This window comes from Crocuta crocuta, unplaced genomic scaffold (genome assembly GCF_008692635.1).
Source record: "Crocuta crocuta isolate KB4526 unplaced genomic scaffold, BGI_CrCroc_1.0 scaffold32, whole genome shotgun sequence".
Lineage (NCBI taxonomy): Eukaryota > Metazoa > Chordata > Mammalia > Carnivora > Hyaenidae > Crocuta > Crocuta crocuta.
Genome location: NW_027529424.1, coordinates 2,400,074 through 2,424,089, shown reverse-complemented (window position 1 = coordinate 2,424,089; position 24,016 = coordinate 2,400,074). Strand labels below are relative to the sequence as shown.

At 46.4% G+C, this 24,016-nt stretch overlaps 1 long non-coding RNA gene and 1 pseudogene across 2 annotated transcripts in view; one reads left to right on the top strand and one right to left on the bottom strand.

Moving 5' to 3' along the window:
- Positions 1 to 1,347: 1,347 nt before the first annotated feature.
- LOC144226975 (uncharacterized) overlaps positions 1,348 to 24,016 on the top strand; it is a 26,371-nt gene continuing 3,702 nt past the window's right edge. For both annotated transcript variants that reach the window (XR_013333803.1, XR_013333802.1), the window contains exons 1-2: positions 1,348 to 1,520; positions 15,096 to 15,435. This is a non-coding gene — a long non-coding RNA (uncharacterized LOC144226975). The remainder of the gene's footprint in view (positions 1,521 to 15,095; positions 15,436 to 24,016) is intronic.
- LOC144227048 (U2 spliceosomal RNA) lies at positions 10,829 to 11,030 on the bottom strand (annotated as a pseudogene).

Here is a 24,016-nt window from a genome sequence, read left to right as displayed (position 1 = left end):
TGCTTCACGGGCGCCAGTGTTTCTGTGCCCTCCTCACCTTTCCCCTCCTACCAACTGCTTTGCCTTCTTATGCCCCGTACCTGTCACAGCACCCTGTAATTACGGGAGGCCCGAATTGCGCTCGGGTGGAGAGGTGGGCAGAGGGTGAAGATTTCCTGGTAAGAACGTAGGACCGAATGTTTGATTAGCATCAAGGGAGGGCCTGACCCACGAAGTCACAGACTTGGGAAGACAGCTGTTTATCTGTTTTCCAAAAGCCTTAGGGACAAATGTGTGCATGTTGGATGCAGTAATTTTATTTATAGGAACGTAGCCGGAAGAAATAATCAGAATGCAGGCGCGGAGGTGTGCCAAAGATGATCGTCAGCAGTATTTGTATTTGTTAAAAACTGAAAACATCCTGGGGGGCCTGAAGGTCTCAGTCCGATAAGCATCCGGCTCTTGGTCTCAGCTCCGATCATGATCTCATGGTTCGTGAGTTCGAGCCTCGCATTGGGCTCTGTGCTGACAGTGTGGAGCTTGCTCGGAATTCTCTCTCTCTCCCTCTCTCTCCCTCATGCACACATGCTCTTTCTCTCTGTCTCTCTCAAAATAAACAAACTTTAAGAAGAAAAAACTTGGAGGGGCGCCTGGGTGGCTCAGTCGGTTAAGCGTCTGACTTTAGCTCAGGTCATGATCTCACGGTTCGTGGGTTCGAGCCCCATGTCGGGCTCTGTGCTGACAGCTCAGAGCCTGGAGCCTGCTTCTGATTCTGTATCTCCCTCTCTCTCTGACCCTCCTCTGCTCACGCTGTCTCTCTCAGAAATAAATAAAACATTAAAAAAATTTTTTTAAAAAGAAGAAAAAACTTGGAAACAACGTAAATGTCTAACAATTGGCCGTGACTGATTGAATTGTGGCCTGAAATGCCATGGATGCACTGTTATGCAACCATTCCACCTGTCAATGGATCTTTTTTAATGATGTTAGGAAAAGTGTATAATAAAATGTAACAGGAAAAAGCAAAACTCTGATTTCAGTATAAAGGATGCTTTCAACAACGTGAAATCCTGATGAAAAGAGCAACAGCAATGAGGGAATGCATCCCATGTTACCACTGGCCTTTACTGTGCGGTGGGATTCTGCACGATGGCGGTCAACAACGTCCACGGAGGCTGGATGCTCTTGCTCAACATCTTGCTCATTGCTACAGATGATGGTGACGTGCGGGGTTGTTTTTTGCTATCCGCCTTGCTTCGGGGAGGGATCATAGAGCCAAAATGTTAAAACAAATTTAGGAGAAAACCGTAGCTAACAAATACGGATTTGAACTACTGTAGGTCCTGTTCATTTACAAGCCGCGAGAATAGAAATGAAGAAGACAAAGCGATGTGGATTCTCTACCTCCCTTACTAAAAATTGAGCTATTTCCAAGAAGTGAAACAAAGCATTATTGATCGGACTCGCGCTAACGTTGTGTGCAACAGAACCTCCGAACCGTTACATACTGTCATGGGCTGGATTGCTTCCCGCACCTCCAGGTTTGTATGTTCATGTCCCAACCCCGAGTCCCTGAGAAGGCGGTTGCCTTTGGAGATAGGGCCTTCAAGAGGAGATTTAGATAAAGTCCTGAGATATGGGTGGAATTGATGTCCTTATAAGAAGAGATGAGAGGGCATCTGGGTGGCTCAGTCAGTTAAGCGTCTACCCTTGATTTCGGCTCACGTCAAGATCTCACGGTCATGAGATCAAGGCCTGTCTTGGACTCTGAGTTGGGCATGGAGGCTGATTGGAACTCTCTCTCCCTCTGCCCCTCCATTTCTCTCTCTCAAAAAATAAATAAATAGAAATAAAATAAAAATAAAATAAGAGATTAGGACACAGATGCTGCTGTGGATCAAGTGTTTGTGTTCCCCAAAAGTCTTACATTCTGACCCCCAAGGTGTTGCTGCTAGGAGGTGGGGCCTTTGGGAGGTGATTCGATCAGGTGCCCTTGTGAATGGGATTGGTGCCCTTATTTATTTATTTATTTATTTAGATTCACCTTTCTATTTAAATTCTACTTAGTTAACATATCGTGCAATATTGGTCTCAGGAGTAGAATTCAGTGATTCATTGCTTGCCTACAACAACACCCAGTGTCCTTCTAATACCCATCCCCCATCTAGCCCATCCCCCCCACCTCCCTCCATCAACCCTCAGTTTGTCCTCTTTCTTTAAAAGCCTCTCTCTCTCTTTTTTTTTTTTTTACAAATTTGACATATTTATTGTAAAAAGGATATAGTCAGTAACAAAACATAGAAAATGGAGAAAACCATAATCCCATTATAGTAATAGGATTGCCATTCACTCTTTTTTTTTTAAATCTACATCCAAGTTGCTTAGCATATTTACATAATAACTTCAGGAGTAGAATCCAGTGATTTATCCCCTCCGTATAACACCCAGCGCTCATCCCAGTGAGTATCCTCCAAAATGCGGGATTGGTGCCCTTATAAGAGAGACGGCACTACTCTCTCGCCCTTCCACCGTGTGAGGACACGGAGAACCAGGAGGTGGGTCCTCACCAGTCACTGGGTCTGTTACTGTCTTGACCTGGGACCTCAGCCTCCAGAAACGGGAGCAATAAACATCCGGTATTTGCAAGCCACCTGCTTTATGATCCTTTGTTACGGCACCCAAACTGACTAACATAGACGCATGTGGAGGGAAGACCAGGCGAGGCCACAATGAGCTGCAGCCATCTGTGAGTCAGGGAGGGAGAAGCCAACACTGCCTGCCCTTGATCTTGGGCTTCCAACCCCCAGAGAAAATACATTTGCGTTGTGTGAGCCGCCCAAGCTGTGCTGTGTGGTTAATGGCGGCTCTAACAAATCGTGTAATATGCATACACGTCCGTTAAGATGTGCTTGTGTCCATTTTTGAGGATCCCAGACGCCTCTGGACAGAAACAGTTATGGAGTAGTTAGAGGTAGGAAGAAGGGGTGGGTAGGTGAGCAGTATATGCCGAAGGCTCTTAGAGAAGTGCTTAGAGAAGTGAAGCAAGAAGCCGTGGATTGGTCGGTTTTTTGTTTGTTTGTTTGTTTTGTTTTAATGTTTATTTCTGAGAGAGAAAGAGAGCGCGCGCGCAAGTGGGGAAGGGGCAGAGACAGAGGGAGACGCAGGATCTGAAGCCGTCTCTGTGCTGTCAGCCTGTGCTATGTGGGGGTTGAGCCCACAAACTGTGAGATCACGACCTGAGCCAAAGTCAGACGCTTAACAGACGGAGCCACCCCGGTGTCCCTGCTTTTTTTTTTTTTTTTAATTTTAAATTTTTAATTTTTTTAATGTTTTATTTATTTCTAGGAGAGAAGGAGACAGCGTGAGTAGGGGAGGGTCAGAGAGAGAGGGAGACACAGAATTGGAAACAGGCTCCAGGCTCTGAGCTGGCAGTCAGCACAGAGCCTGACGCGGGGCTCGAACCCATGAACCACGAGATCATGATCTAAGCGAATGTCGGACGCTTAACCGACTAAGCCACCCAGGCGCCCTCGGTGTCCCTGCTTTTTAAACTGGTCATGAAATCAAGGCCTGTCTTGGACTCTGAGTTGGGCATGGAGCCTGACTGGGACTCTCTCGGATTTCCTCCTCTGGGGCTGCGCACCCCGTTCCTCTTCTCCCCTGGGAGCAGGGCTCCCTCCTCACGCGCTGTCCCAGCCTCTGTCACGGGAGCCAGAGCCCTTCCCAGCTCAGAAAGGGGCCCAAAAGGTAAGGAATGTGATTGACCCAGTTAAATTCTGCCTTGGGGACAAGTTGGGGTTCATGCCCAACAGGAGGCTGAGGAAGGGGCCCCCTTGTCAGTGCTGTGGGGCCTGGGCCCCACCCCCACCCGAGCAGGTCATTCAGGTGGGGACGCCCTGCTGCCTTCCCCCCTCTCAGCACACCACGGGCTGCTCCGCTTGCTCAGGTGACGAGGACCTGAGGGAGGGACGCCTTGTGCATCCTGTCACCTGGCCCGTTTCCCGTCCGCCTCAGTGACCCAGACGGCCCCAGCCAGAGCTGCCTGTGGGTTCCTGATGGCTGGGAAGTCTCCCTCCTCCACGCACAGCAGGACACCCTCCTGTCAGTATTTCCGGGGGACGCCTCTGGTCACAGAGCAGGCTTTTCAAAGGAGGTGAAATGATTTGTCACCCGGAATTGTCCCCTCCCTTCCTCTGCTGGCTGACTTCACACTGGGCTGCCGGATAGGACTATGGTGAAAGGCCATGACCTAGCCGCCTGTGAGCTGTTAATTCAGCCTTATATTTAAAAAGTTTCTTTTTGTTTTAAATCGTGAAATGTGTTATTTTATAGTACATGACGTGATCTCCGTTGATAGGTAGTACAGTAGGTTAAAAAAAATTTTTTTTTTGGCTCTGCTAGCAGACTGCCTGAATCCAAATCGGAACCCCACAGGTTGGAAGCTGTGTGAGCTTAGGTCCATTACTTAACGACTCTGGCCATACGTTTTCTTGTTTGTAGAATGGGGCTGATCATATCGTACCTACTTTCTTTTCTTTTTTTAAATTATGCTCTGTGTTTTTGACTCCGCTTCTGGTTTGTTGATTTGTTTTGCTTTTCGATTCCACAGATGAGTGAAATTAAATGCTATTTGGCTTTCTTTGTCTGACATAGCTCACTTAGCATGATGCACTTTAGGTTCATCCTTGTCACACGTGGCAAGATTCTTTCCTGTGGCAGAGTAATATTCCACTGTGTGTAGACACCACGTCTTCTTTATCCATTTATCTATTGATGGACATCTGGGTGGCTTACGTATCTCGCCTGTTGTAAATAATGCTGCAACAATTACATTCCCACCAACAGCACACGAATGTTCCCTTTCCTTACCAATACTTGTTATTTCTTGTCTTTAAAAAAATATTTTATTTTTGAGAGAGAGAGAGAGTGCACACGTGAGCAAGGGAATGGGAGGGGCAGAGAGAGAGGAAGACAGAGGATCCGAAGTGGGCCCTGTGATGACAGCGGGGAGCCTGACTCGGGGCTTGAGCTCACAAACCGTGAGATCATGACCTAAGCCGAAGTCGGATGCTTAACCGACTGAGCCGCCCAGGGGTCCCTATTTCTTGTCTTTTTGATATTAGCCATTCTGACTGGTGTGAAGTGGTATCTCTGTGGTTTGGATTTGCATTTCCCTGATGATGAGTCATGTAGAGTGTCTTCATGCATCCGCTGGCCATCTGGATATCTTCTTTGGAAAAATGTCTATTCAGATCCACTGCCCTTTCTCTCTTTTTTTTTTTTTTAAGTTTATTTATTTTGAGAGAGACAGAGATTGTGAGAAGGAGAGGGGCAGAGAGAGAGGGAGAATCTTAAGTAGGCTCTGCACTGCTGTCACAGAGCCGGACATGGAGCTCGAACCCATGAGCTGAGCCGAAATCAAGAGTCAGGAGGCTCAACCGACTGAGCCACCCATGCACCCCTCCACTGCCCATTTTTAGATTGGTTGTTTGTTGAGTTGTGTAAGTTCTTTATGTATTTTGGATGTCCATTCCTTTTCGGATATGTCATTTGCAGATATCTTCACCCATTCTCCAGGTTGCCTTTTTGTTCTGTTGATGATTTCCTTTGCTGTGTAAAAGCTTTTTATGTTAGTGTAGTCCCAATACTTTATCTCTTGCTTTCGTTTCCCTTGCCTGAGGAGACAGATTCATAAATATCTTGGTAAGGCCAATGTCCGAGAGGTTACTGCCTGTATGTTGTATCTATTTTAAAGATTGTTATGAGAGTTATATGAGTTTTAAACAATGAAAAGACCTAGAATAGTGCTGGTCGTATAGGAAGCACTCAATAAATAATAATAATCAAGTTCTTTTTTTATTGTGATGAAATACGCATAACACGATTTACCATTTTAAACATTTTTAAGTGTACACATCAACGGCCTTAAGTATATTCACTGTTCCAAAGCCATCGCCACCACCCATCACAGAAGTTTCGCTCTTCCCAAGTGGATACTCTGTCCCCATTAAACATTGGCTCCCCACTCTCTGCTTCTCCCAGCCGCTGGCGACTACCATTCTGTGAGTGTGACTACTCGTTTCCTCGTGTGAGTGGAATCATACAATATTTGTCCTTTTGTGACTGGCTTATTTCACTCATCGTAATGTCTTCAGAGTTCAACCGTGTTGTAGCCGGTGTCAGAGTTTTCCTTCCTTTTTAAGGCTGAGTAATATTCCACCGTATACGCACACAAACACACCACACTTTGTTTATGCATTCCTCTATCGACGGGCACTTGGGTTGTCTCCACCTTTTGGCTGTTGTGAATAGTGCTGCTGTGACCACAGGTGTACAGATGTCTGTCTGAGTTCCTACTCTCAGTCTGGGTGTATCCCCAGAAATGGAGTTGCTGGATCATACAGTCATTCTATGTGCAGTTTTTCTGAGGAACCGCCGTCCTGCTTTTCACATCAGCTGCAACATCGTCCTCATGGTTTTATCTACTGCAGGCTGACAAATTCCGGCTGTGTGTCTACAGCTTTATGTCTTTTCCGAGCTGTAGAGACCCAGTTGCCTACGTGATCTTGCCAGTGAGATGTCTCGCAGGCATCATGAGATTAAACAGGCCCCAGACTGAACCTTTTACCCCACCCCTACTCTTCCTCATTTTGGTAAATGGCAGTAATGAAGCGTCTAGATGCTCAAGCTGGAAACCATCAAGCAGGGCCGGCTTTGTAATTTGCCAGACCCTGTGCAGAATGAAGGTAGGGAGCCCCAGCTGGGAGCAAGGGGGGCCGTCCTTCCTCCCCCTCGGTCTGATACCCTGTCCCGGGCTGCCTGGAAGGGCCGGCACTCCCCAGGCTGGCTTTTGTGCTCAGTACCTGGATCCAGGGTGGCCCAGAGCCCTCCACCGAGGTCACCGCCAGCCCAGGGTGGGGACGGCTGTTGCACCGGTCATGCACCCATGTAGCCGGCCCTGCCTTCCATGGATCCTCGATTCCTGTTTCCCTCACCTTCCACATTCACTTTGTCACTGGGACCTGTAAGTTCCTTCTAAAATAAGGCTCTCTATTGCCATGACCCACGTCCAAGTTGCCACCTCCTCTCTCTACTATCAACACCCCCCCCGCCGTGGTTTCCTTCACTCACATTTTCTTCGTCCACCACATTCCACGTAAGAGCCAGAGTGATTGTTTCCCCAAGCAAAGAAGTCCATGTGAACTGCCCAGTTTCAGAGCACCCGTGGGCTTGTCGCCACACTTAGAACAAGATGGCGGCTCCTTGCCTGGCGTACAGGCGCCTACCGGCCGCCTCTCCCTGCTTCTGAACTTCTTCACAGCCCTGCCGCCTCTTCTGTTTTTCTCCAGGCACCGCGTGCTTCCTACACCAGGAAGGTGCCAAGCCTGAGACGGCCTCAGGGCAGGGTTTCTCCACCTCAGCGCCATTGACATTTTGGATAGTTCTTTGCCTAAGGGTTTGCCCTGTGCAAACCATAGGAAGTAAATTTGCATCCCTGGCCTCTACCCATCAGATGCCTGTAGCATTGCTCCCTGCCACAGTGTTGTGCTACCAGAAAGTCTAGACTGGGCCAAAGTTCCCTGGAGGGCAAACGTCATATTCTTGAGAACACTTCCCTTCAGCCTTGGGGCACTGGTTGGTTCTTCCTTCTGTCTGGGTCATTTCCCCCACACGCTACAGCAGCTTCCTGCTTCTAGAGCTTTCATGTCCTTCAGGTATCAATTTAATGTCACGCTTTTAATACATTTAAAAAAATATTTGTTTATTTATTTTGGGGGAGAGGGAAAGAGAGGGAGAGGGGGACACGGGATCCAAAGCAGGCTCCAGGCTCTGAGCTGTCAGCACAGAGCCCGACACAGGGCTCGAACCCATGAACTATGAGATCATGACCTGAGCTGGAGTCGGGTGTTAACCAACTGAGCCACCCAGGCGCTCCAGAACTTACATTCTTATATTCCTTACTTTATATTTATTACGAGGCACCTGTTAAGAGCCAGGCCCTAAGCTTGTTCTGAGGATACAACAGTGAGCAAAATGCAAAAACATAATGATATATGGTGATAAATTCATTCATTCATTTAGCTAATTTTCTAGATTGCTATGTGAACATACAGTAAGGGGGCTTGATCTGGTCAGGGGGCTGGGGAAATTTTTTAAATGTGAATCAAATTAACTTATTTTTCAGAACAATTTTAGAGGTACAGAAAAATTGTGAAATAGTACAGAGAGTTCCCAGATATTCCACATCCAGTTTCCCCTATTTTTTTTTTTAAATTTTTTTTTAAATGTTTTATTTATTTCTAGGAGAGAGAGAGACAGAGAGCGACAGCGTGAGCAGGGGAGGGTCAGAGAGAGAGGGAGTCACAGACTGAAACAGGCTCCAGGCTCTGAGCTGGCAGTCAGCACAGAGCCCGACGCGGGGCTCGAACCCACGAACCGCGAGATCATGACTTAAGCGAAAGTCGGACGCTCAACCGACTAAGCCACCCAGGCGCCCCCAGTTTCCCCTATTTTTAACATCTTCCATGACTGATACATTTGTCACATGTCACGAACCAATATTGATTTAGTGATATTAACTACAGTCCACACCTTATTCATGTTTCCTTAATTTGTACATAATGCTCTTTTTCCCTCTCAGGATCCCATCCAGGGTATCACATCACATTCTGTCGTCATATGTCATTTAGGCTCCTCTTGGTTGTGAAAGTTTCTTAGACTTTTCCTGTTTTTGATGACCTTGACAGTTTTGAGGAGTGCTAGCTAGTTCTGTGGATGCGTGGAATTTTTCTCATGGTTAGACCAGGGTTATCGTGTCTGGGAGGAAGACCACAGAGGTAAGGTGCCATATTTACCACATCATATTAAGGGTACATACTGTCAGCATGACTGATAATTGTTGATGTTGACCTTGATCACTTGGCCAATGTAGTTCTTGTCAGATTTCTCCGGCGTGGGGATACTTCTCTTCTCTCTTTCTCTTTCCATACTGGCATCTTTGGAAGGAAGTCACTATGTGCAGCCCACAGTTAAAAGAGAGGGTTATGCTTTACTTCCTTGACAATGTTGTTGGCTTTTTAAACATAGCTACAGTGAGGTATAATTCACGTACCACAAATTCATCTGTTTTAAGTGAACTGTTGGGTGAATTTTGGTAAATTTATATAATTGTGCCTGAGGGGACTGGTCTTTGAGCTGACATTCAAAAGATGAGGAGGGAAAGGAAGGGAAAGACTGTTCCAGGCAGAGGTAACTACATATGCAAGCACCTCAAGGGAGTGGGGAGCAGTCAGAGAACTTGGGTTGATCCTGAGGCACCTAGAAAAGGTGGAACATGTCACCATCCTTCATTTAATGTGCTTCATAAATATTTTCTTCAAAACACCTGAGAGTCAACAGCATTTTATCACCTACATGTATAAACTTTAATTCTTTGAAACACTTGTCTGTCTAGAAGAGTTAAGCCCCTGATGGTTTGTCTAAGGTTTTGCTATAACAATAAGTAAATATTAGGGTAGTAAAATGCAGAATGGTCCCCGAGAAGAAAATGTCATAAAATTTCCTTCCCTTTCAGCTCTTGTTTAAACAAGAATGTAAAGTGAGTGTACTATTTCCTTTCTGATAAGCCCTTGATTTATTTTCCTTTGGAACAAACACACCACAACAAAGTGAGAATGAGGAGGTAATTCAGAGGTAGAAGAAGAGAAAGGGACTATGCTCAGAAATATGTCCTGACACAGAATCTGAAAAATCCGGTTAGCAAGAACTCTTTCCAAGTGTGAAGTAGCTAAGAGGCTCTCTCAGAGCCTCTCAGGTTGCTGAAAAGTCCTGGCACGGAGGAGCAGGACTTAGTTAGTTAGGAGAGGCAGGGAGGGGTGCAGTAACAAACAGACCACAGATCTTAGTGGCTTAATAGAATAGGTCATTGTCTGATGGCGGTCAAATGGCTCATGTAGGCTTCATTTATCTTGCCATGGTGTCATCTGAAACATATGTCCTCCAAGTTTGCCATGGAAGACAAAGTGTGAGTGTGGTTGATGACATAGGGGATATTGTGGTATGGAAGAGGTATGTATCACTTCTGCCCACATCTGTTCGGACAGAATCCAGTTACATCACGCCATGGGAAGCTGGGAAATGTAGTTATCTCATATATACAGGAAGAAGAAAATAAAGTGGGATTTGATAAATGCATAGTATTTGCCACAAGCTCTTAAATTTTTTTAAGCTTATTTTTTTTTATTTCGAGAGAGAGATAGAGAGCAAGCAAGGAAGGGGCAGAGAGAGAGAGAGAGAGAGAGAGAGAGAAGGAGACAGAATCCCAAGCAGGCCAAGTGCAGGGTTTGAACTCCCCAACCCTGAGATCATGACCTGAGCCAAAGTCAGGAGTCGACACTTAATGGACTGAGGCACCCAGGTGACCCTAAACTTTTTTTATTTGATGCTAAAATAATACATGCTTGTTGTCACAGTGAAACCGGGGTATATAAAAGTGAAACTCATTTTTAAAAATTTATTTCTGAGAGAGAGAGAGAGAAAGAAAGAGAGAGAGAGAGAGAGAGAGATGCAGCATGAGCAGGGGAGGGTCAGAGAGAGGGGGAGACACAGAATCTGAAGACAGACTCCAGGCTCTGAGCTGGCTGTCAGCACAGAGCCCGACGCGGAGCTCGAACCCACGAACTGTGAGATCATGACCTGAGCCAAAGTCAGACGCTCAACTAACTGAGCCACCCAGGCGCCCCAAAGTGAAACTCATTATCCCCCAACGTCCTATGGGCTCTCACTTCTCTTTGTGTCCTGCCACACCTTTTTCCTCGTTCATATGACTATATTCCACACGAATGTGTGATTTGGGAGAAACGAACTCTGGAAGACACTTCTGAACTGAAGGTTTTCAGGATAATGCTTCTAGAGTTGCTAAGAAACACTTGAATGAAATCTTCATCCAAGAGGTACCTCATACTGCCAGAGTAGAGATAGAATCTGGTTGGATTTTAAACTGATAATAATAGATACTACACTTGACCTTAGCCAAAAGACCGAGAAGTGATTGCTGGATTTTAAAGTTGAGTGCTTTTGCTTATATTTGTCTCGGCTTTCTCCAGTTCCTTGGGATTTACTCCTGCCTCTGGGAAGACTTTTTGGGCTCTCCTTGTCACTGTTAGAGGCTCTGCCTCTGAATGATTCTAGTAGCTGTGTCATCAGAAAGACCTGGGTTCAAATCCTGACTCTGTCTCCTACAATCTCTGTGACTTTGGACAACTAATAAACTCCTCCAAGCATTACAGAAGCATAACTACCCCATGTGTGAAACAAATCTAATACCTATCACTTGAGGTTTTTTCAGTAATACAAGATAAAGTCTAATCTTTTTTTCCTTATTTTATTATTTATTTATTTATTTATTTATTTGAGAGGGCAGGTTGGGGGAGGGACAGAGAGAGAGAGAGAAAGAGAGAGAGAATCTTAAGCAGGCTTCGTGCTTAGCACAGAGCCCGATATGGGGCTCAATCCCATGACTGTGGGGTCATGACCTGAGCCGAAATCAAGAGTCAGATGCTCAACCGACTGAGCCACCCAGGTGCCCTGGTAAAGTCTACTCTTAAATCTTCCAGGTTACTGGTTATCTATGACGTCTTAATGTCCACAACTAGAGACAAGGGATACTGGTATTTAAAAATGTGTACAATGTGACCAAGAGCCTGTGAAAATCCTCTACAAAATAAAGTATCATAAGATGGGAAAGAAAGGAAGAGGAAATACAGACTGGAAAATATTAGCGAGCTGAAGAGGATTTGGAGTCTTCATTTAGGAAGGAAATGAAGATTGAAAGATGTAGGAGTTATTAGGAACATGTTGAGACTGATCTGGCTGTTTTGCTAGCAATTTTCCTCTTCATTAGTTATGCATAGCTCCTACCAACAGGGGCAGGGTCCTGCTGTGACAGACCTTTTTTGTTAATGACCCAGTGGAACAAAGGGCTCACTGGAACCTGGAGGTGTTCCTAGAGGAAGGCATTGGGTCTTCTCAATGCTTTAAGGTGGTTTTGCAGTTTTAATGTAACACGGTCTAAAAGCAGAGGAGCCCGATTAGAGGCTCGCATCAGATTTTGCCAACATTGAGAAAGCCGTAGGAAGAAATATTGACAACCACCGAATTAAACACATGAAGATCCTGTTGAAGAACTCCACAGACAAAGGACAGAGACCCAAACACGAAAACTTAGGTATTGCACAAATATCCAAAAGAAAAGAATGTACAAAAGAAAAAAAAAATCGAAGATTCACCAGAACGTATGGCCAGAAAAACCAGAAACCATTTTAGGTATTTCAAACAAAGAGGGATTTAATACAGAGAATTAAGTCTTAAAGCTGTTGGAAGGGCTGGGAGAGCAAAGACGTAGAAGGTATTGTTACCCAGAGATCAGAAATGCAGGAAGCTGGGCGACGCCTGGGTGGTTCAGTCAGTTGCGTGTCCTTCTCTGGCTTTCGGCTCAGGTCATGATCTCATGGTTGGTGAGTTTGAGGACGCTGCTTGGGATTCTCTCTATCCCTCTCTCTCTGCCCCTCCCTGCTCTCTCTCTCTCCAAACAAATAAATAAATTAAAAAAAAAAAAAAAGAACCGCAGGAAACTGGGACCTATTCTATGGAGTTCAATTCTGGATGTTGAAAGCTATTGATCACCTGCTTTAAGAACAGCTCTGTAGCTTTCTGGTTTTTGCACCATCCATAAGTCCGGCTTAGGTTAGAACCCCAAGCCTTAATTGTATGCATTTCCCTGTAGCTGCTCAAGGCTATGACACTGATAGTGTAATATTGGGCAGGCTATGAGAGCTAGTCCATGGTGTCTAAAAACTTTGGCTTGCTAGTGGCCATTTACACAGATAGGCTGGTAAGAAGTGTGCACTTGGTTTTGCCTTTACCTGATTCAGGCCAGGAGTGCGTTTGCTCTGTATGACCAGTGGACATGTGTAACCTAAGGGATTGTACAGGCTACCTTTTCCTCTTACATGCCTTTCAGAGGGTGAGTAGATCAGTGTTCCAGGTGCAGAGTCTAAAGTACTTCACAGCCAGTCTGACAGCTGGGTTGGTGACCATTTTCATGGACTGTTTGTGTCCGAGGTTTTGAAAGGAAGCAATTTGAGAGGAGCATGATGGTGACTTTGTGGAAAAGTGTGGTGTGGGAGGACTTTGCTGGTTCTAGGTAGTTTCCCCATAAGTATCTTTGTTGCAAGCATTTGTGCTGTATAACTAATTGACTGTAAGCCAAATTTTCTGTAAAAGATAAAAAAAAAATAGCTGGCTGACCATCTGGTTTGACAGTTTGTTGGTTTCATCAACTGGTTTTATTTCTTCACTGACGCAGTACTCCCGTTTTTATGGTATATAAATCTTAGCCCTCATAAGTGTCTATACAGTACTGTGAAGTTTTGAACCCACATTTCCCATAGAACTTTGGACCATTTATCAATGGACATGTGACAATATGCTAAGAAGAAACAACAGTGTAGAGCCTTTCATAATGCAATCCAAAGCTCAGGTACAGACATGCATTCTAGTAAGTAGAAACTGACACTGCTCTTAATGAAGAAAGACATTTTAGCTAAAGAAGAAACAGTGTGCTGACAAACTGGAAGATGAATCATCATGCCAAAAGAGAGGGAGAGAGAGAGAAAAGAAAAGAAAAGAAAAAAGGAAAGAAAAGAAGGATAATAGTTTGAAGGAAAATTTCCAAGGCCAGTGTTTAGATACAGTCCACAAAATAAAACCCATTATTTGCCCAGGATTGGCGTAAATCTACACACATGGCACATGTATTCAAATATTTTGTATTTTGCAATAAAGTCTTTTTAATTTTGTTATACATTTTCATATGTCATTATGTTCTTTTTAACGAATGTCCCGTTTTGATTCTTGGTGACTTTGTCTTTTACGGCACATTTGCTTTACGGCCGAGCCGGCTTCGAAGATGCTCGTCGCAAAGGTGCTCGCGGCGGAACTGGCCGGAAGGAGGCCTGTGGCCCTCCCTCTCCGGGTTGTGAGCGTCACGGCCTCGCCCCACCCTCACTGGGTCGTTCTGTCTTCTTCTGCGCCCCTGGGCCTGTCCTGCCAGCGCTGTCCCTGCGGCCATGGCGGCAATAGAGGGTCTCGCATACATGCTTCTCCGCCCACGGGTGCACTGCGGTGTAGACACGCGGTGTGAACCGGAAGCCCAAACAGCCCCGCTGATCCGCCATTGGCGGTAGCTCTGTTGGCAGAGTCTGTGGTTTCCTGGAGGAGGTGCTAAGTGGCAGGTTTTCTGCTCTTAAGCCCCTGTTTGCTGCCCTGGAGAAGACCCATGGGGGCGTTTTTGCAGCCATGTGTGTCTCCTTGGGCCTTCAGCCTTCACCTGAGATGGGAGATTATGCATCAGAAAACACATGTTGCCATTGAATCCACTTTCTACGAGCTCTCCAGTCTCCCCAAAGTAGGATCTAGTTCCTCAGCCTGAGAAGTTTGGTTCAGACTCGGTGTGGTACCCAACTTGTTCTGGAATCTACCACCAGAGCACATTGGGCAGTGCTTTGGGTTGTTTGTTTTAATTTTTTGAGAGAGAGAGAGAGAGAGAGAGAGCTGGGGAAGAGTGGATAGAGGGAGGTACAGAATCCCAAGCAGGCTCCAGGCTGAGCTGTCAGTACAGAGCAGGACGTTGGGCTCGAACTCATGAACCACAAGATCATGCCCTGAGCCACCCAGGTGCCCTTGTTCTAAACCAAGTACTTAGTAGGGGTCTTCCCCCCACTCCCATCCTCTCCAGTGCCCCGTTTAGTTCCCTCCTTCACACATTCTGCCGCTGCTACATGCTTGTTCAGCAGGGAGCATCTTACCGTCACCCTCCCCTAACCCCCGCCTGCCCAAGGAAGGCGATGTTCTAGGTAGCTTCTTAGGGAATAGGTTCAGGAAGCCTGCGTTTACCTCTCCTGGGTGTGATTGCTGGAAAAGCCAAGATGGAAGAGTACTGTCAGCTGGTGAAAGCCACACAACTTCTCCCATGCAGTGTGATTTACAGTTTGCAATGCATCTTACATCTTCACACACATTACCAATTTGATCCTCAGGTTTATTATTTTCCACAGGTGCTGAAATTGAAACTCAGGGATTGGCGCACTTATGCCTGGTCACATAGAGGAAAGCTGGGCGAGAAATCTACTCCAGATCTTCAGCCTTTGACCTCTAGACGCTTCTCCCTATACCAAACAAGAAACTAACCTATAAAGCCATAATGAGTGGGGGTGTTTACAGCAAATTTGCCCTTCCAAGACCAAAAAGATGAACTTACCCTTCAGAGTGTGGTGAGGAAGGAAGGGAAGAAGATGAGGTGGAAAAAGGAGACGGTTAAGTGAGCCTTGCTTTTCCTGGGCCTTCATTTCATTGGCTCCACTGCTCTGAGAATATTCAGGGAGAGCTGTCAAATAGGTGAGTTTGGATCATTGTTCTCTTCCGTTATGTAAGCATTTTGCATCTCCGCTGTAAAAGAATCTTGTTGTTTTTTTTTAAATGTTTGTTTGAGAAAGAGTGCGAGCAGGGGAGGGGCAGAGAGAGCCCTGTTCGGGGCTTTGTCTCATGACCATGAGATCTTGACCTGAGCCAGAATCAATAGTTGGACACTTAACCACCTGAGCCACCCAGGCACCCCAAGAATCTTGCTTATTTCATGTGTGTGTGTTTTTTTTTTAATTTATTTCTAGGAGAGAGAGAGAGAGAGACAGCGTGAGCAGGGGAGGGTCAGAGAGAGAGGGAGTCACAGACTGAAACAGGCTCCAGGCTCTGAGCTGGCAGTCAGCACAGAGCCCGACGCGGGGCTCGAACCCACGAACCGCGAGATCATGACCTAAGCGAAAGTCGGACGCTTAACTGACTAAGCCACCCAGGCGCCCCAAATCTTGCTTATTTCAATGTGTGATATATTCCTCTCTTTCAGTGAAGATTGGGAGATGGAACAGTCTAGTGGGAAAAACAAAAACAAAACCATGGCTTTGGAGTAATAACAGTAGTTCGCCTTTGCCGACTTCTGACTGTGGAGTATGAGCAGTTGTAAGAACCTGACATGTACTAACTTGGAGTAATCCTATAAGATAAATATTACCAATATTTTATTGTACTGATGGGAAAATGAGGGTTTAGAGACATCAAATAACTTGACTGAGGTCAGGGGCACCTGGGTGACTCAGTTGGTTCAACATCTGACTCTTGATCTCAGCTCGGGTCTTGATCTCAGGGACATGAGTTAAACCCATTCTGGGCATGGAGCCTACTTTAAAAATAAATCATCTCGCCTGAGGTGACACAGCTCGGAAGGAGGGGGAGTTAAAGAATAGAACACAGGCAGTAGGACTCCAGAGCCCAGATTGTCAGTGACTCCCCTTTAGGGTCACAATATTGCTCAAAGTCTCTGAGCCTCAAGATCCTCTTCTGTAAAATGGGGATAAATGTATATCATGCCAAGTGGTCAAATGAAAGAAAATATATAAAGAATCTGGCAGGTAATAGATAGTTAGATATTGGCTATTACTGTTCCTGCGTTCGAAGCCTGCCGAACGGTTCCTCTGACTGAAACCCTGACAGCATGTAGAGAAATAAGCATCTTGACCCCCTAACAAACCAGCTCTGTGCTAATTGGGGAAGTCACTTAATATCCCTGAGTATGTACCTCATTTGTAAAGTGGAGAGGATAATAATAATACTTCTCTATTAGGGTTGTTGTAAGGATCAGATCACGTGACCATGCCTGGCACATAGAACGTGTTGAATAAGTGTTAACTCTTATTATTTATTACGGGTACACTTTTGTAAAGGAAGGCTCTTGCAGGTGGTGGCGGGATGGGGTTGTGAAAGCAGGGAGTGGGGGTGGAGGTCCCCCTCCATTGGGCGGGAGCTACCTTTGGGAGAACATTTTCCAAAAGTAGTGTCTATTGATTTAAAAACCAAGATCAGAAAAAGCAGGTCTGTTCAATATATCATTGAGAGAAGATTGGTTTAGCTCTAAAACCCCCAACGAAGATGCTGGAACATTGTGTAGTTTTATACTCTAGTCTCCCAAACCAGGTTTATCCCTCTGGTGCATTCTCTCAGAGGGGATGGGGAGGAAGACTTGAAAGGCAGTGCTTGTTCCCCGCTGTGAGACCCCTGCCCGTATGCTTCTAGTATGTCAAGAATTGCAGACCAGACTCCAAGTCTTCAGGGTTCCGGCCTCATGTGGATTAGCCTGTGGGGCTGCTGGGGCAGATCGTAGCCCTAGCACCAACGCCGAAGGGCAGTTTTTAGCACACCATTCCTCCTCCTGGACATTCCTGAAGGAATTCAGGGTGCTTGGAAACCTACACAGTGGTCCATCGCTGGAGCGAGTAGGTGGTAATGATTCAGGGTCTCTCTTCTTGAGGGAGAATGTGTAGGTGGGCCGTGTCAACGTCCTGGGCATCACCGAGCAGCCCCCGCTTGACTGTGGACATGTGACCAGGAGACAGGACTAGGGTGAGGCAGCTTGCTGGGGCCTTCAGGCCTTCAGAGGTTGGGTAGCACCTATCCTGGTAGGGAAGTGGAGCTCGAGGTGGAGAAGGTAGTGCGTGTCTGGCTGTGGGGGATACACAGATACCCAGGAGCTGTCCCAGAAAGGACGAGAGGCCTTTGTGGTGCATGGGTTATCCTCCAATGGTGGACGGGGTCAGAGCCAGAGAACTGTTTGTGACTTGAATGTGAAATGTGTGTTCTGGGGTCTGTCCTTGGCCAGGAGGCAGAGTCCCCACCCTCCTGGTGAGTGGCCACTCAGAGGCAGAAGAGCTTAAGGCCACCAGTGAGCAGGTATTACACGGGATGGCTTCACAGAGCTCGCCTTGTGAGTGCCCATGTTTGGTTTGGCTCAAAAGAAGGGCATTGTTTCTGTCAGTAAACCCTAGATCAAGGGCAAACCCAATATCAAAGGCAAGTGTGGCAGAGGTGGCAAGCCATCTGACTTTCGTTAGGTTTCTTGGGGCAGAGCCATGTCTGGCTCACCTTTCCGTCACCCCTAACGTATGCTATTTGTACACTCGGGTTGTATTCGACAACGAGGCCCGAGATCCTTCTTGGCTACATTGGTTGGCCTCTCATCCGCCATCTCTGTCCCCTCTATGCCTTGCTGGAAGACTCCAGTAAGCCCCACCTACCAGCCGCCAGGCACACTAGAAAGTGAAAGGAAGAAGTAAGGGAGACAGTTTGCAGAAAGGGAAGAGCAGAAGAAATGGGAGGGCGTGTGCTCGGTGAATACCAGGTGAGGAAGTGTGGGTACTGACTGCCCACCATTATCAGCCAAGGACTCAAGGTAGGTTCCTGCCCTCTTCCCCCCCGGCTGCGTACGTCTGCCCCGTTAACGGTACCAGCCGGTTACAGTGACATAACTGATGGGAAGAAAAAGTTCCCACAAACATTGTCATCTCCAGGGCTGACATTGCCGAGTCTCCTGAGCTTTGAATCTGGATCTTGGACTTAACCTTGAAAAGGCCAGGGAGAGCGCAGGTGGCGGTAGGGAAACGAAGGCTCTCGAGTTTTACCTGCCGTGTTGAGCACGGAGTGGGCTCTGGACACCAGGCAGTTTCAGTAAGTCTTCCGTGACCCAGATGTAGCACTCCCAGTCCCTAGCATGGGGTGTGTCACCTAAACTGGAGGGTCTCTGCCCTCCCAGGCAGGGCCGGCCTCACTCAGAGCCCCAGGCACACAGGGGCCCTGCCCCTGATTAATGCCCTGGGGCTGCCATGTTGAATTTCTTGATTTTTCTTACTTAATCAATTTTGTTGTAAGGTTTAGTTTTTAAGTAATCTCTACCCCCAACTTGGGGCTCAAACTCAGTGACCCCGAAGTCAAGACTTGCATGCTCCTCGGACTGAGCCAACTGGGTGCCCCAATAAATTTTCTATTGTGGTAAAATATGTATAACATAGTATTACGCCATAATTAAAAATAAAACACTTTATAAAATTTGCCGTTTTTAAAAATTCCAGCATAGTTAATATACAGTGTTATGTTAGTTTCAGGTGTACAATATAGTGATTCGGTCCTTCCCGTACATCGCCCGGTGCTCCTCATGGGAAGTGTACTCCTAACCCCCTTCATCTGGTTCACCCATCCCCCAGCGTATCTCCACTCTGGTCACCACCAGTCTGTTCTCTATATTTAATAGTCTGGTTTTTTGTTCGTGTCATTTTTTTCTTCGTTTGTTTTCTTTCTTTTTTTAATGTTTATTCATTTATTTTGAGAGGGAGCACAAGCAGGGGAGGAGCAGAGAGGGAGAGGATCCCACGCTCTGCACATAGCCTGACGCAGGCTCGATCTCACAACTATGAGACCATGACCTGAGCTGAAATCAAGAGTCGACACTTAACTGACTGAGGCATCCAGGCGCCCCCATTTGTTTTGTTTCTTAAATTCCACATTTGAGTGACATCATGTGGTATTTGTCTTTCTCTGACTTATTTCACCTAGCATCATGCCTTCTAAATTTTTTTGTTTATTTATTTTTAAAGGAGAGACAGAGACAGAGCGTGAGTAGGGGAAGGGTAAAGCGACAGAGGAAGACAAGAATCTAAAGCAGGCTCCAGACTCTGAGCTGTCAGCACAGAGCCCAGTGCGGACCTTAAATCCATGAACTGTGAGATCATACCTGTCTGAAGTCAGATGCTTAACTGACTGAACCACCCAGGTGCCTCAGGCATATCTTCTAGATCCATCCATATTGTTGCAAATGTCAGGATTTCGTTCTTTTTCATGACTGAGTAGCATTCGTGTGTGTGTGTCTGTGTGTGTGTGTGTGTGTGTACACACACCACATCTTTATCCATTCATCTATCAGTGGACCCTTGGGCAGTAAAATTTGCTATTTTAATGTTTTGGTTTTTTTTAAAATTTATTTCTAGGAGAGAGAGAGAGACAGCGTGAGCAGGAAAGGGTCAGAGAGAGAGGGAGTCACAGACNTGTGTGTGTGTGTGTGTGTGTACACACACCACATCTTTATCCATTCATCTATCAGTGGACCCTTGGGTAGTAAAATTTGCTATTTTAATGTTTTGGTTTTTTTTTAAATTTATTTCTAGGAGAGAGAGAGAGACAGCGTGAGCAGGAAAGGGTCAGAGAGAGAGGGAGTCACAGACTCAGAAACAGGCTCCAGGCTCCGAGCTGGCAGTCAGCACAGAGCCCGACGCGGGGCTCGAACCCATGAACTGCGAGATCATGACCTAAGCGAAAGTCGGACGCTTAACCGACTAAGCCACCCAGGCACCCCTAAAATTTGCTATTTTAAAGCATACAATCCAACGGCATTAATTACATTAACAGTATTGTGCAACTACCCCCACCGTCTATTTCCAAAACTTTTTCTTCACCCCAAATAGATACTCGAAACCCATTAAGTAGTAACCTTTCATTCCCCTCTCCCTTCAGCCCCTGGTTACGTCTAGCGTGAATCCTGTCTCTAAGAATTTGCCTGTTCTGGATAGTTCACGTAACTGGAATCACACGACATTTGACATTCTATGTTGGGTTATTTCTCTTAATATAATGTTTTAAGGGTTCTTCCATGTTGTAGTGTGTGTGTCAGAACTTTATTCCTTTTTTTAAAAATATGTTTATTTATATTTGAGGGAGAGAGAATCTCAAGCCGACTCCAAGCTGTCCACACAGAGCCGGAGTCAGGTCTCAAACTCACAAACTGAGATCATGACCCTGAGCCGAAATCAGGAGTTGCACACTTAACTGACTGAGCCTCCAGGTGCTCCAAACTTTATTCCCGCTTAGGGAGGACTCATATTGCACCGTATGTATGTACCCCACATGTTGTTTATCCATTCCTCTGCCTATGGACTCGAGTTGTTTCTGCCTTTAGGCTCTTGCGAAGAGTGCTGCATTGAGTGTGGGCGTGCAGATATGTGTTCACATCCCCGTTTTCAGGTCTTTGGGTAGTGTGGCTGGGTCATAGGGAAATTCTGTGTTTAGCTTTCTGAGGAACTGTCACACTCTTTGCCAACTTCTTAGTTTTTGAACAAGGGGCCCTGCATTTTCATTTTGCCCTGGGCTCTTCAAGTCACATAGCTGGTCCTCTCTCAGGGCTATTTTCAGCAGGATATCAAAGTCAAAGACATATGCAAATTACCTCTCCCTTGGATGGGTCAGTCCTCTATAGCCAGGACTTAGCCACCACACCTGTCTCAGAGTCTCCGAGCAAACATGTTTACGTGTGAGTTTACATCATACTATGGAAGGAATGGTTTCTTAAGTCTTCAGCTTGAGGACTGAGGTCACCAACTCCCACACAGCTTACTTTCATCTGCATCAGTGGGGCGACTGCCATGCAGGCTTCACCAAAGACTTGATTCCAGTCTTCACCATGATAATTTTACTATTCTAGAAACACTTGCCCAGGAAGATAAAACTTGCAACTGACTATTGTTTTAGGAACTTCCCCAAACCCACTTAAAACTGCTTCTCTTCAAAAGATGGCAGGGAATGACTGTGAGCACACCTTGCGCCCACAGCCCTGAACTTTTTTTTTTTAATATTTTTATTTATTTCTAGGAGAGAGAGAGAGACAGCGTGAGCAGGGGAGGGGCAGAGAGAGAGAGAGAGGGAGATACAGACTCTGAAATAGGCTCCAGGCTCTGAGCTGGCAGTCAGCACAGAGCCCGACGCGGGGCTCGAACCCACGAACCACGAGATCATGACCCAAGCGAAAGTCGGACGCTTAACCGACTAAGCCACCCAGGTGCCCCAACAGCCCTGAACTTTTATATCTTGAGCCTTATTCAGTCCTAATCCACTCGACATGGAAATGCTCACCTTTAATGATGAATACCCTGACCCCACCCGCCTCTTTTGAAGACATTGTTAAGACTGCCAAGGAGTGACCTCTCCTACCGCAATTCTTCTACTGAATATGGGAGCTCATATTCAGTAAAGTACAGTTTTAGATCCACACTATGCATTTGCTCCAATCCCATTTTTGGAAATTTCAGCCAACATCCATTCTTCCATTGAGGTGTTGAGTGCCTGCTATGGGGTAGGCACCCTTAGACATTACCTCCGTGATGACGGGGACGGATACGGCTTTCATTTTTATAGAGCTCACCCACTCCTTTACTCTTACGTCACATTCCTGCAGTGAGGGAGAGTGGAGACAGAGGGCCACTTTCAACTTGCATTTATTTCAAAATGGAGCTTCTCCAGCAGACAGGCTAGATCTCTCCTTTTTAAGTCTGATGTCTTGACATTGTTGGGGAGGAAAAACGTTTCTTCCACCCTCTTATGTTCAGTGCCTGGGGGCCTGCAAATTTAGCCAACAAAAGACAGACAGGAGAAAAGGAATACAAAATTTTACTAATATCTTACTTGCACAGGAACTCACAGAAAAAGAAGTGAAACCCAGGTCGTTAGACTTGACTCGGGGACTTACATATCATTTTTATCAAAGGAAAAGAGGTTTGTGCTTTAAGGAACCGTATGCTGTGAAATGACTAAGCTATGTGTGGGGAGATGAAGGGTATTTTTTTTTTTTAAGTAAGGTCTGTTTATACAGACGCTTCTCGGTGAGAACTCTCTTGGTGACAAGAGTCACTCCCTTCCTAGTATGGGAGATGGAGACACCTTCACAAAGGGAAGTTTATGATCTGCTTTTAGGCAGAAAAGAGGAAGGAAGAGAATTCTTCCTGCATTTGGTTGCGTCTCAGATGCATTCAGCTTAAAATAACCCTTATGCCAGGTAGTATATTTTGGGGTAGCATATCCTGATCCCCTTCAACCAGATCTTTACAAGGCCAGGCAGCAAGAGGTTCTTAGAATGAGTTTGTTACTTATAATGATTACTTGTCCCTGCTGGGCTCCCTTACCCCTAAGGTACCTCTTGGGTCCTGATGCCACCCCATGCCGCTATTGCAGGGACAGAGCCGAGGGCTTGCAAGCCATGAGGTGGCCCGAGCCTCCTCAACATCGCCGCATTCAAGCCCCGCGTCCAGTTGGTGAAATGACCCACGGGAGGCCCAGGAGAGCCCACAGAGGGATATTTCTGGGAGATGCGATCAGTCTGGGAAGTGAAGGGCCCTATCAGAGGCCCGGCCAGGAGATAAGACCTGCCAAACCAGTTTGGACCCCAGCTCCAGCCACCTTGGGGCGACTCTTGTATGTCCGGATGGACGCAAGTCGGGATGCTCAAGCAATTTTCTCACTGTTTGGTTTTCTTGTAACTTAAGAAGGGCTTTCACTTTTCTTCCCGATGATCTATCTTGCAGCTGGCTTAGATGTGCTCCAGCCCAGGCTGCTTATCTCACGAGCTTCAGAAGGCACCCGCCCCCGCTCGCTGTGGCTCCTTCCCCATGCGATTACATCTTTCCTTGGTAATGGGGTTTTGACTGGCCTTTTGTATAATGCTAAGCCACATTGGGACAAGAATATTCTCCCCTTATTTTTTTTCAGGCGCTTTTATTTCCTGAGCTGTTTTATTGTAAGTGTGCTTGTTTCTGGTTTTGCTCCTCGTCTGGAAAGGGGCCCGGGATTCATGGATAAGATTAGATGCCCTGGTGTGTCAATTGGTCTTTAAAAGAAAGAAGCAAAAGTTGATCACATGCTGAAGCTCAGGGCCAATGCAGAGCTACCTCCCAAGAGACCAATCAATTTCAATTAAGAAGATGAAAAGCCCCGAGCACAGAGAGGCCCGGTCACGGCTTTCTGGATGCTGGGCTCCTCCAGCAGCCTAAAGGCAGGCAGCGGACCCGAGAAACACTGGAGGTTGTCCTCTGGGCCAGTGTCAGGGCAGCAGTGAGGGAGCAAATGCAAAAGAAGCAGCGAGCCGAAGGGGCTCCGTGACTCTTCACGTGGCACTACTGGCATTTGGGGCAGGCTGACCTCCAGTGTCCTTAACCCCACTAAGTATCCAGACCCACATCACACTCAGTGCCCCGATCTGGTGACTTTTGTTCAGAAGCAGTGAATCTGCGAGGATCAGACGAACATGCTTCGTCCACTGTGGGTGCCGTGGAAATAT